Here is an 11,670-nt window from a genome sequence, read left to right on the forward strand (position 1 = left end):
GAAAACATTAGGAATCCTTCAACGTTTCTAAGCCTGCGGTCTAACCACACAATGTCAGTGGTGGCAAGTCTTCCTTCCTTGTGCACCAAGTATAGGAGTGTGCTCAGGTATACAACCTGTAGGAACAAAGTGAAAAATTAAATCATTTTAAGATGGACAACCTCTGCATTTGATATGGGGTCCTTATGTAGCCGGTGACACTAAGCCAAATGCATTAATCTCTGTAATTTAACTTTTGCAAAGCATCAGATGTTCTAAGGATCTGTAGTCGGTTTTCTCTACCTGGTTTCTTTCTCACTAGAGTGCATAAATACCAGATTCAGATATGAGCCCTCTGAGGCCTTGGAACTATCTTTTTTGGTTGTGAACTAAATGCCAACCAAGATGATCACTTTCTAATGGATAATGATGGAATTAGTATTAGTTATCTTTAAGAATGATCAGATTAGCGATCTGCTACAAAAGAGTACGCATCATTGAGGTAGAGACGATGAACTATGAAGGCAGTTCCAATTAACACTAGCAGCTTCGAAAATGTCTGTGCAGCCATCAGTTTCCCTTGGGATCATTGAAATGGCACACCAACCTGTGGTCTTTAAGGCTGAAGTGTGGTTCAGAGCCTCTGCATTTTAGTGGACAGCACCTAGGAACTGTAGAGGAGGAAACAGATTCAAGAAATTAAGATGAAGAAGCTATAAAACTCTTAAGTGTATATGGAAAGCAATTTGCCCCTGGATGTGGTAACAAAGTTCCACAGAAAAAAAAGTAACTGATGAAGATTATAACAATGATGAAGATGATCATGAAGGAGACGAGCACAAAGGTGACCATGAAGATGATGATCATGAAGATGAAGGTGATGATGATGATGACCATGAAGATGATGGTGATGAAGATGATGATGAAGATTATGATATTAGAGAAGAGGAAGATGTTAATAAAGATGATGATTTTTGATGGAGATGATTCTGATGAGGAGGAAACGGAAGAAAAGCTCCAGTGACAAAATCTGTACAATATATCAGCCAAAAACACACAGAAATTAAACCAGAGTGATAAAGACTAAATTCCATCAGCAACAAGATCAAAATGTCAATAATCTTTCAAAAGGCGGGGGAGAGAAAACTCCTAAATACTAAAAGGACCAAGTTCTGTAAAAAGTATTACAGCAAAATTGCAAGCAAAAGTAGAGAAAGATGGTTCTCTTTCCAGAGTGGAAACCATGTTCATCAATCATGTGAAGAATTTCTTCTGGATGACTGGCCAGGAGAAGGCTATTCACAACCTCTGGCAGTGGAGGAAGTCTCTTTATGAGACTGGTTTAAGCAGTTTGAAATATTCCATCTTGCTGCATTTCTTCAGCAGCTGATATCTGGCTGTCCTTTCTGTGTTGCAAAGTGAGGACTTTCTCTACTGTGTTTGATAGATGCCAGCCATGTCCCTTTGCCAGGAATGTGCTGTCTCAATAAATTCCTGCTCAGTTTTCAAGTACTGAACTCCACCCTTTACTTGGTTGTATGTGTGTTATTATGTTATAATAAGACACAGCCAGAGTGATGGTCACTTGCTTCTATGTGTGTCATTATGTTATAATAAGACATAGAGTGATGGTCACTTGGTTGTATGTGTGTTATTATGTTATAATAATACACAGAGTGATGGTCACTTAATTATATGTGTGTTATTATGTTATAATAAGACATAGAGTGATGGTCATAGGTAGAAATGGTAAGGAGACAAAAATATACACGTGAAATAAACTTAATATTTTAATAGTATATAAAATGCAAGCATTCTTAGTATTAGGTATGATAATTCATATAAAGCTAGGAGTGATATGCCTGGCCCACACACGAGTGGATACTGACTTTATTAGTCATATTTCTGCTACTATGACTATTACCAAAAGCAACTTTCAGAAGAAAGAGTTTATTTTGGTTTATGGCTCCAGAGGAAGAGTTCATAATAGCAGCCGAATCATGGCAGCAAGCTATTATAGCAACAGCCAAGAGGTCATATTTCAGCTGAGAGCATGAAGCAAAAAAGTGAGAGGAGGCTGTGAACCCTCAAAGTCCGCTCTCAGTGATATATGTGTCCCAGGAAGGCTGAATTTCTCCACAGCATCCTCCAAAGAACAGCATCAACTGGGGACCAAATGTTCACACGGCTGCACCTATGAGGTGCAGTGACACCCCAGAGACCAGTACTTAAAAGTTGTTTTGAGCAGCGCTAACTTAGAGCATCAGCTGTAGCTTGTGGGCTGTAGCAAAATATGGAAAGTTTATCAGTTTGTCTGATCAGATTTGAGAAAAAACATGTAGTCTCAATAGCATCATGAAGTAGTTGGTAAGACAAGATTGGAAATAAGGGACCATGGCTAGAGGCAGGGAGGTTTGCAGGACAGCAGGCTGGAAGTGTGATTCAGTCCCTGTGATTCTGCAGAGGAAGAGTTTGGGAGTTTGACTCACCAATTTATTGTAGGAGTTGGGAGACAACAGAGTAGCTTCTTGTGACCTAGGGACTCCAGTAGCCAAGTGGTAGTTGATGTAACCAATGAAAGGCAGGAAATACTCAATGGAAAAATCAATTTGATGTTGAAGATGGTGAGTCTAGTTTGGGAAAAGCTGAATTTTAGACTTCATTGCCAAAACGACTTAGAGATCTGGACAGACACAGAGGATTTGTAAAGAAAGTGGTAGCCAGACTGTAGTTCTGTAGAAAGTTTTAGGTGTTTCCCAGGCATGCGTATGTCTCTGGGCTTGATCCCCAGAGAGTGGAAGAGAGGGCAGGGACGGAGGAAAGGAGAGAGGAGAAAAAGAGGGGTGTGTGTCTGATACGGGAAGAAAAAGCAAAGGAGGGACGAAGAGGAAAAGGACAGGGTGTGGGGAGGAAGCAAGGAGGATGGGAGAGGAAAATGTGTCAGACAGAATCTCCATTGCAATGGCTCCTAGCTAATGCTCAGTGAATATCTGAAGAAGGATGGGGCAGAAAGGGAAGTGATAGACAGAGGGTACTGCTGGAAGAGAGAGCCAAGAAGGAAAAGAGACTGGGGGAAGAAGAGCAGGGGGTGGGGTGAGAAGCAGACCCTACTGGAGAGAGCTGAGCAAACCTGTGTCATGCATGCAATGACTTTGTCTTCTCGGCTTCCACTGTTTGTCTACAGAGGACGTTCCGAGAGTTACCATGGCGATCAGTGTTCTCCTCTCTGTCCACTTCTCAGACTGTCTGAACATTGCCACTTAGCTACCTCCACGCAGAACGCCATGGAAGGCAGGCCCCCTGCCAGAGAGAGCAGCTCCTGTCAGAGGTGACAGAGGACATGGCTCGGAGCATCGCTGAGAGTTAGTGACTCATGGACCCAGTGCTTTGTCTCCTTCAGTCCCTGCCTCTGGCGTTGCTTCCTGAGTTTGCAGCAAGCCTGAGTCTACCCTGCAGATGTGCCCGCCAGCCTCATTAGCCTCAGCTGTATGGAAATAAACTAGAAAGATGGTTCTGTCAAGCCCTGAATCTAGATGGCTTAAAGATTAGCCTGGATTAGGGTTAACAATGTGCATTTCTCATTAATCAACTCCAGCCTCGGGTCTTTGTTTGACAGGCCAGCGTGCCTGTCCTCGTGGCCTGCACTAATCTCTGTTCCCTCTGACTCCATCACTGCTGAGCCCTTTCAGGACTCTGCCTCTGTGGGGATGTGGATGGTCTCTGCAGCTCCTCCCGCCCTCAGGACGTCTTCCCCATGGCTTCAGGGGCATCCTCTCCACAGTGGCCCTCCCTCTGGCCTCACCTCTTTTCTTTGATTCCACCTCTGTCTCCTCTTTCACTGTGGTTTGAAAAGCTATCTCGTGGAGCCCTGGAGCCCTTTTGTCGAGCATCCCTGGTTTTGATGACTTCCATGGTCTATCTCAAGGTCAATGCTCACCTTGGAGCTCATCTGCTTAAGGAACGTATGCACCTCAGCTATGGGACACTCCAAACTGAACTCAGCCATGTCTAGACCAGAAACTGGGCTTGTGCTTGACACAGTTGTTTAAGCCAGAAACCGAGGCTCACTGTGCATCTTCTTCCTTCATCTCTTAGAGCTGATTAGAAGCTAACCCTCCTCTACCTGCTGGACCTCCTCTCTGCCTCTGCTGCCATTGGGTATCTCAGGCCCCAGGACCCTCACTTTGGTTATAGGATGGCAGTGTCCTTTTTGGACAAAGTCTTTAAATGGTGTTGCCCTTTGCAGCTGAAGTGTCTTTCAGGAAGCATCTGTGCCATTTAGTGCTTAAGTTCCTGACGTGGCCCACCTGGAAGCCTCAAAGACCCCTGTGGTATTGTCTGCAGCCCCACAACGCTCTACTATTCTCATGCCCCATCCCATTTTCAGCTCTCTTGTTTCTGGTATGTTCTTCTGTTCTTCTTCTCACTTCCCCTCTATACCTGGCTACCTCAGAATCAGCCCTTTCTCCTCAGCATGGATATCTCTTTCCCTTCAGTATGCCTCCATCTACCTCTCCAACATTTGAGTGTGGACATCTGTGCTTCAAAGCAAAAATCTGCTTGTTGAATCCTGGCCTTGATATTCACTGTATTAATTGCAGCTCACTATTCTTCTTATAGAAGCAATGTCTTGTGGGGGCAGGAATCATGTCTAGCTTGTTCAAATTCCTGTCCCTAGTGCCCATCATGGGTGTGGTAGAAGCTTCAATTTAATAAGTCATGCGCCCTGATAAGACAGATGCATAAAAACATGTTCATCCTTATAGTCTTGTGTATTTCTATGTGGAAAAAGATAATTACTTAATTATTTTTCCTAAGCAAAGCAATAGAAATACATACAAAATCCAAATTAAGATAGAACAGACAGTGGCTAACAATGGAAGGCCTGAAGAGGACCTTAAGAGATAGTGTCTATCAGACATGACAGGAATGTTGCACATATCAAATCTCAACAATATGAGATGCATGAGCCTAAACAAGCTGTACATTATTACCACACCAGTCAATAGGCCAGCATGGGTGAGGGAAATATCTCAAGGGCCATCCTGGGTGGAGGGACACAGATAATAAATGGGTACAGAGAGGGGAAAGAATCCGTTCCAGACGGCCAGCCTTAAACATGTGCACGGGAGCAACAAGAAATGGGCATAGTAGATTGTATTGTGTGTATATATATGTGTGTGTATGTTTGTATGTATAAATCATATACATATATACATATATGTATATAGTAACAATAACTATAGAGAGGTCATGAATTTAAGATGGAGTCAGGGTGATACAAGAGGAGTTGTAGGGGTAGAAGGAGGGAGGGTAGACATGATATAAATATAGCACTTATGTCTGAAATTCTCAAAGGAAGAGGAGGAGGAGATGAAGGTGAAGAAGGAGAAGGTGAAGAAGAAAGAAAAAAGAAGTAAATGGAGTTTTAGACAGAGCTCTGCTACTCATTAGCTTTTCAGCTGGAATACGTACCCTAATTTCTTTCTCTAAATAAAAAGAGAGAGAGAATACCACCTCACAGACTTTTAGGAACAGTCATTTAAGTGGCATGTATAGAAAGCATGGATCCTAGTAGGTATTCAAAAGACAATGGCTTTTTAATCCCTTGAATGGGTTTAAAGCCCTTTGTACATTCTTGAATTACCTGAGGATGACTGAGAGAAATAGAATCTATTTTTGAATGTGACTAAAATTATCACTTCAGTCTGGGTCAAGACAAGAAGTTCCTAAACTATAGTCTGATAGAAAATTGATCCCTTGTCCCCATTAAAGTGTAATAAATGATTAAGGACACATGCAGAAACTTCACATTAGAAAATCCCTTAAACTCTGACCTGGGGGGAATTGTGTTTTCTATTTCTTTTGTACAGTAGAAGTTTACTAATTCATAGAGTATCTTGAGTCATCTACAATTTAAATTCTGTATAACCTGGCAAGATAAACTTCTTCCCTATGTTTCAGCTTTACACTTTTGAACACATAGGGAAAAATAGATATAATATAAATATCTGGCTATCTGTGACAATGCAGAAATGCTTTTGTAAGCATATCATTATAACCCTAATCAAGATCTGAAGGTAATATCAATGCATTACTTTTTATTGTCCTGGGAAAAGATAAATCCTGTAAATCTGTCCTTATGGTGTTGGTGATATAAAGTATTCAGATTCTTTAAGGCTAAGAGATGACATCATGAACTTGTAGCAGGCACTTTGGCGTCCCTTTTGGAATGCCAACAGGTTGATTTCCATTAGTCCCACTGCATGTGATAACACTGTCATTAACTGGCTTGCTTACCCTCAGGCAACTGCGCTGGGATTCTCATTTCTGTCTCTGTAATATTGGGCTAGCCAAACACTATGTTCTCTACTTTTCTTCCTATCCTAACATCCGTGGGGGCATACTGCACAGGCGTGTAATTGGCTTGACATTCTCCAAATATTTATGCAGTTATCTGAGAGCTCATGCTTCTGTCCAGGTGTGTGGAGGTGGTGCTTTCATAGAACTGATTCCCACGGGCCCTTGGAATTCTGGGTGGGAAGGAAATGGCTAAGGATTTCCCTAGTTGATGCATACAGCAGCTCCCATTGCACGGACTTGTGACACTTCTTAATTCGAACCACTGAGGCCGTTAATAGTCGGTGCTGACTGACATGCTTTATAGTGTCCAGCACTCTGTGTCCAGCACTGGGGCCTTGGTGTAATGCTTCCCTGTAGCTCATCCTGAGTTCTAGCCTGTGTAATCAGTTGTGCCCAGCCCCGCTGTGCTTCAGAGCCAGGCACACAGATAGCATCCCTGTGAGAGCTCACAACATTCCAGCCCCACACAAGGCTCCATCGTTATGACCTTCTGGAAACAGAAGCAGACCAATATGTATGTACATAGTTCTGTAAGTGATTTGGGAAGCTCGGGTCAGGAATCGCTGTGTAGTAAGCCTCAGGCTGACTTTCAAATGTCCTCTCCTGCTCCATCAGACACATCTGCACCTCAAATGGCCTCCACTTCCCTTCATCCTCCAGCTTCTGAAATCCTAGGCATTTCTAATGCTCCACCTTAATGCACAGAAGAAAACCTTTGGTCTGAAAAAGTCCTTTTCCCAGAAGGTCTAATTCAGTGGGCATGGCTGGAGTTGAGAGAGAACACTCTAACGCCAAACCACTCTGCATCCATCTATTGTTTAAGCCTCTATTCATCTCCAGGGCACAGCATTAATTGTTCCTTTTCTTTCATCCCACTAGCCCACACTCCGTGTCCTGGTATGATGGGGCTGCTCTCCAGGTCTGGGCTCTCACAGAACTGGCAGTTCTCGGGGCCAGGACACACATTGTCTTCAGTTTCATGTCCCTGCCCTTAATTCATTGCCCGGCACAATTCAGAAACGGTGCCAGACAGACACTAGTGTTTGGTGACATCCCATGTATTTATAATTTAAAATTGCAGGGTACATTCTAGAACAGTAAATACAATTCCGCAGCTGCTGCTGCCCTGTGACTCAGTGCCGGTGTCAGTTTTCCTTTTATCTGAGCCTGCTGCCGGGTGGCGTCCCTCACACTGTCTCTCCCTGCAACTTGCTTCTGCCTGCCAGGAAGCCGGAGCTGTCCGTTTTCATTTAAGCTGCCTCTAAATCCACTTTATGTGTGTGGGTTTTTTTTTTCAATTCTAGATTTTGAAATATTTTCCAAGGAGGAAAAAAGATGCAGTCCTCTGTTGGTAATATTAAATGCTTTTAGTTGCTTTCCTCTGCCTTTTTGCTGTTTCTTGTTATCTATCTATCTATCTATCTATCTATCTATCTATCTATCTATCTATCTATCTATCTATCTATCTATCTATCCATCCATCCATCCATCCATCCATCCATCCATCCATCCATCCATCCATCCATCCATCTATCTATCTATCTATCTATCTATCTATCTATCTATCTATCTATCTATCTATCTATCTCTACCTATCTATCTAAATGGTAGATTAGGATCCTACTGACACCCACATACCCCAGCAGGGCTGCAAGCCGTACGCCTTACTCCCAGACACTAGCTCAGAATGGACCTCTGCCCCTCCCCCTTTGCCTCTCTATCCTGTGTCTACCCTATAGCTGGCTTCTTCCCAGCCTTCTCCCTCCAGCATTTTCCTCTGCCTTCCATGCCCACCTTGCTCCCTTCCCCCTACTTAGTTAGCTGTCTAGGCTCCTGGTCTTAGCCTTTTTTTTTTTCTTAAACAGAAGAAGAACTCTGTTCTGTGTCAGGGTTCTCTCATCTCTCATGTTCTGTGCCCACTTGACAAATCCTATTCAAATTGCTCAGTAATCATCCTTTGAGAGCCTTGCTACTCCCTGCCCCCCAAACCTTTGCATAGCTCTTTCTTACTCTTCCTGATCAACTAAGATTTCAATGAATATTTTTGTTGAACGGCAGAAAGGACAAGATGTCTGGTTCATTGGTGGTGAAATAAACAAAGGTAGCTACTCAGAAGAAAGAGGAGGCCTCAATACTGCACCCTGCTGTACCTATAAAATTCACCATAAACATCAGCTAGTCTATTCTTGTTGAATGTGCCCCATCGCCACCTTTCCCAGGCCACTGATATACTCTGCAAAAAATACTTGCATTAAAGGCACCAAACTAGTCTCTGAGGAGCAGTCAGAGGTATTAAGAAATGTCCCCTCTCTGATATGACCTGGAAGAGATTTGAACTGCAGCCACACAGAGATATGAGTACACGGGAGTGGACTGGGCATTTGTCACTTGACATCCAGTGTCTACAGGATGGACTCCAAGCCCTCCATCCTTCAAGACCTCTGGCATCTAACCTGAAATTTATTTTTCTTCCTTTTTTAACGAAGTCTTGATTGCTGCTAAAGTATCATTTCAGTAAATGGGACGTCCACTTGTTCATCATGGCTCCAGCCATGTCCCTACAGCACTCAAAGAGTCCTTCCCTTCCTCTGGGACAGTGTCTGTGTCCTGTCCTAGAAATAAGCCAGGAGTCACTCCTTCCTGGGGTCCCCCAACATTTTGTTCGAAGCTGCATTTCATCTTGGTTGAGGCAGTCAGGGCTGGCTTCTCTTCTGTGGTGGTCACAGGACACAGTGGGGAGGCAGCTCTATGGCCTGATTAATTTATATATGCTCTTTCGGCTCAGGTACCATTCTGTCCTCCCTTCTCATCCGTGTCTTTACTTGCTGGGGCGTCAGCTACCTGGGGCCGACTGTGTTCAGAAATTCTTAAGTGGAAAATGCCAGAAGTAAATAATGTATGGCTTTAAATCTGTGCACTCTGTGAGCAGCGTGGTGAGATGACACACTGCCTCGGTTCACTGGACCTCTGGCCACGGTGACCATGATAGCCGCATACTAATTGTCATCTTGGTTCTCATAAATGACACCGTACTATAACAGCTTAGGTTCAAGTAAGTCTGACTTTACTTAGTAGTAACCCATTTCATTGTTCTTTTATGTTATTAATTATTGGTAATCTCTTACCATACCTCATTGAATAAATTTTATAAAATGGTCATTTAAGGAAAAGCCTAGTACTATCTGCAAGCGCAAGCTTTCAGAGACTACATCAGGCTCTTAGGACATGTGTCTTCTGAAGGAGGATCCTTGTCTTTATGTGTTTTGAAGTTTTTAGACCCCAGTGCAGAGTCAAGGGCGACAACATATACATATTTGAGAAGATGGTCATTTCTAGCTGCTGCAGTCCCTTTAATCCTGGGACATAGAAAACCACGCTCCACAAGTTTGACACAGCCATGCTTGGCACCGTTGGCTTTGCTCTGGCCACCCAACCCTCTCCTTCTGAGAGCATTGTAAGCACCACGCTGCCCTGTCCTGACTCCCTCCCACAACTTCAGCCTCAGGCTTTTTGATTTAAGGTTGAATTTCGTGGAAGCCTTTGGATTCTTCAGATCTTATCTCCTTTCTTTATAGAGTTCCTTCAGGTATGACAGTCCACAGTAGGCCTTCTCTTTGCCCTTGTGTCTCCATCAGTGAATGGCAGTTCCTCCTTCTAATTAGAGCCAGAATGTAGAGTAACAGCAATGACTTTTCTTCAATACCACCCTCTCTGAAGAAGGGGAAGGGCATCTCTAGCCTTTCCCTCTTGACTCCTCTGTCCATCTGTGTCTCCTCATTCAAGCCAAGGCTCCTCAAACTTGAGCCCCACAATTTCTGACCTGATTACCATGAAGACCAGTCCTTTTCTTCTTATTTTCCTACCCTTTGTTCTCACACAAGGGTAAGCAACATTTTGAATGTCAAATGTAATCAATGTAATCAGCTTTTCCACAAAAGCTCTTCATAGTCTCCATATTGTTCTGCGGGTGAAGTCAAGTTTTCCTAAGAGAACTCTTCCTCGTCTATTCCTTTTCATCTCTGTTTCCCCACCCCTATTTTCCAGCCCCTCTGTTCCCTTTCTTTCCTCTGAGGTCCAGCCATGCCTCTGCTTCTGCTGCAGCCACCACCCACTTCCACCCTCTCTGCTGGCAAACACATGCACAGAAAACTGACCTACTCCCAATAATGTAGTTAGACCCCAGTGTGGGCTTCCAAAGCAGCCATCTGTGCAGACTGGAGCAGTTCCTTTCTCTCCCACCAACACAGTGTCTGCTTTTCCTTCCCAGATCTAACCGTATTGTGGCATTGTCATTGTTTGTCTGTGTACAATAACAAGCTACAAGGAGAAGGAATGGATGGGATGGACGGGTGGGTGGGTGGGTGGATAGATAGATAGATGGGTGGATGGGTGGGTGGATAGATAGATAGATGGGTGGATGGGTGGGTGGATGATGGATGGATGGATGGATGGATGGGTGGATGGACAAATGGGTGGGTGGATGGGTGGATGGATGGATGGATGGACAGATGGATGAATGGATGGGTGGATGGATGGGTGGATAGATGGATAGATGGGTGGACAGATGGGTGGATGGATAAATGGGATGGACAGATAGGTGGGTGGATGGATGGATGGATGGATGAATGAATGGAGGGATGGGTGGATGGATGGGTGGATGGGTGGGTGGGTGGATGGATGATGGATGGACAGATGGATGAATGGATGGGTGGATAGATGGGTGGACAGATGGGTGGATGGATAAATGGGATGGACAGATGGGTGGGTGGATGGATGGATGGATGGATGGATGAATGGAGGGATGGGTGGATGGATGGGTGGATGGATGGGTGGATGGGTGGGTGGGTGGGTGGATGGATGGGTGGATGGATGGATGATAGAGTGAGTGTACGGTTAGATGGATGAAATGATCATCTCTATATAAACGATAGCTATTCTGAGATCTAGTCTTCTTTTAGAAAGAAGGAAATTTCTACAGAAAGCATCAGTCATCTGTGAAACTATAAAAGTTACTACAGACTCACCCCAGGAACTTTTGTTTTAAAACTGTGTTGCGTGTGGGTCATTATTTGTAAAAAGGATCTTTAAAAATCAGTTTCAACATCCTAACAACCCCATATTTGCCAGAATGAACCAGAAGTATTGAGATTTATTTCTCAAAGGGGAAGAAAGCCAAGACTCAAAATAATGAAATCTTTGTCTAATGGCCTCACAGGGATTTGTTTGACCTCAGTAGATAACTGGTTACTAGAAAATGAGCAAGTGTTTCTCTACCAGGAGAGCCTCTGGAGGCAGAAACACAGGTAATGAAGCATGTCATAAGAAAGG

The 11,670-nt window shown here is 43.8% G+C and overlaps 1 pseudogene; it reads left to right on the forward strand.

The window, feature by feature from the left end:
• Positions 1-325: 325 nt before the first annotated feature.
• Positions 326-957, forward strand: LOC142840024 (nucleophosmin pseudogene; annotated as a pseudogene).
• The last annotated feature ends 10,713 nt before the right edge of the window (positions 958-11,670 follow it).

This window comes from Microtus pennsylvanicus, chromosome 22 (genome assembly GCF_037038515.1).
Source record: "Microtus pennsylvanicus isolate mMicPen1 chromosome 22, mMicPen1.hap1, whole genome shotgun sequence".
NCBI lineage: Eukaryota > Metazoa > Chordata > Mammalia > Rodentia > Cricetidae > Microtus > Microtus pennsylvanicus.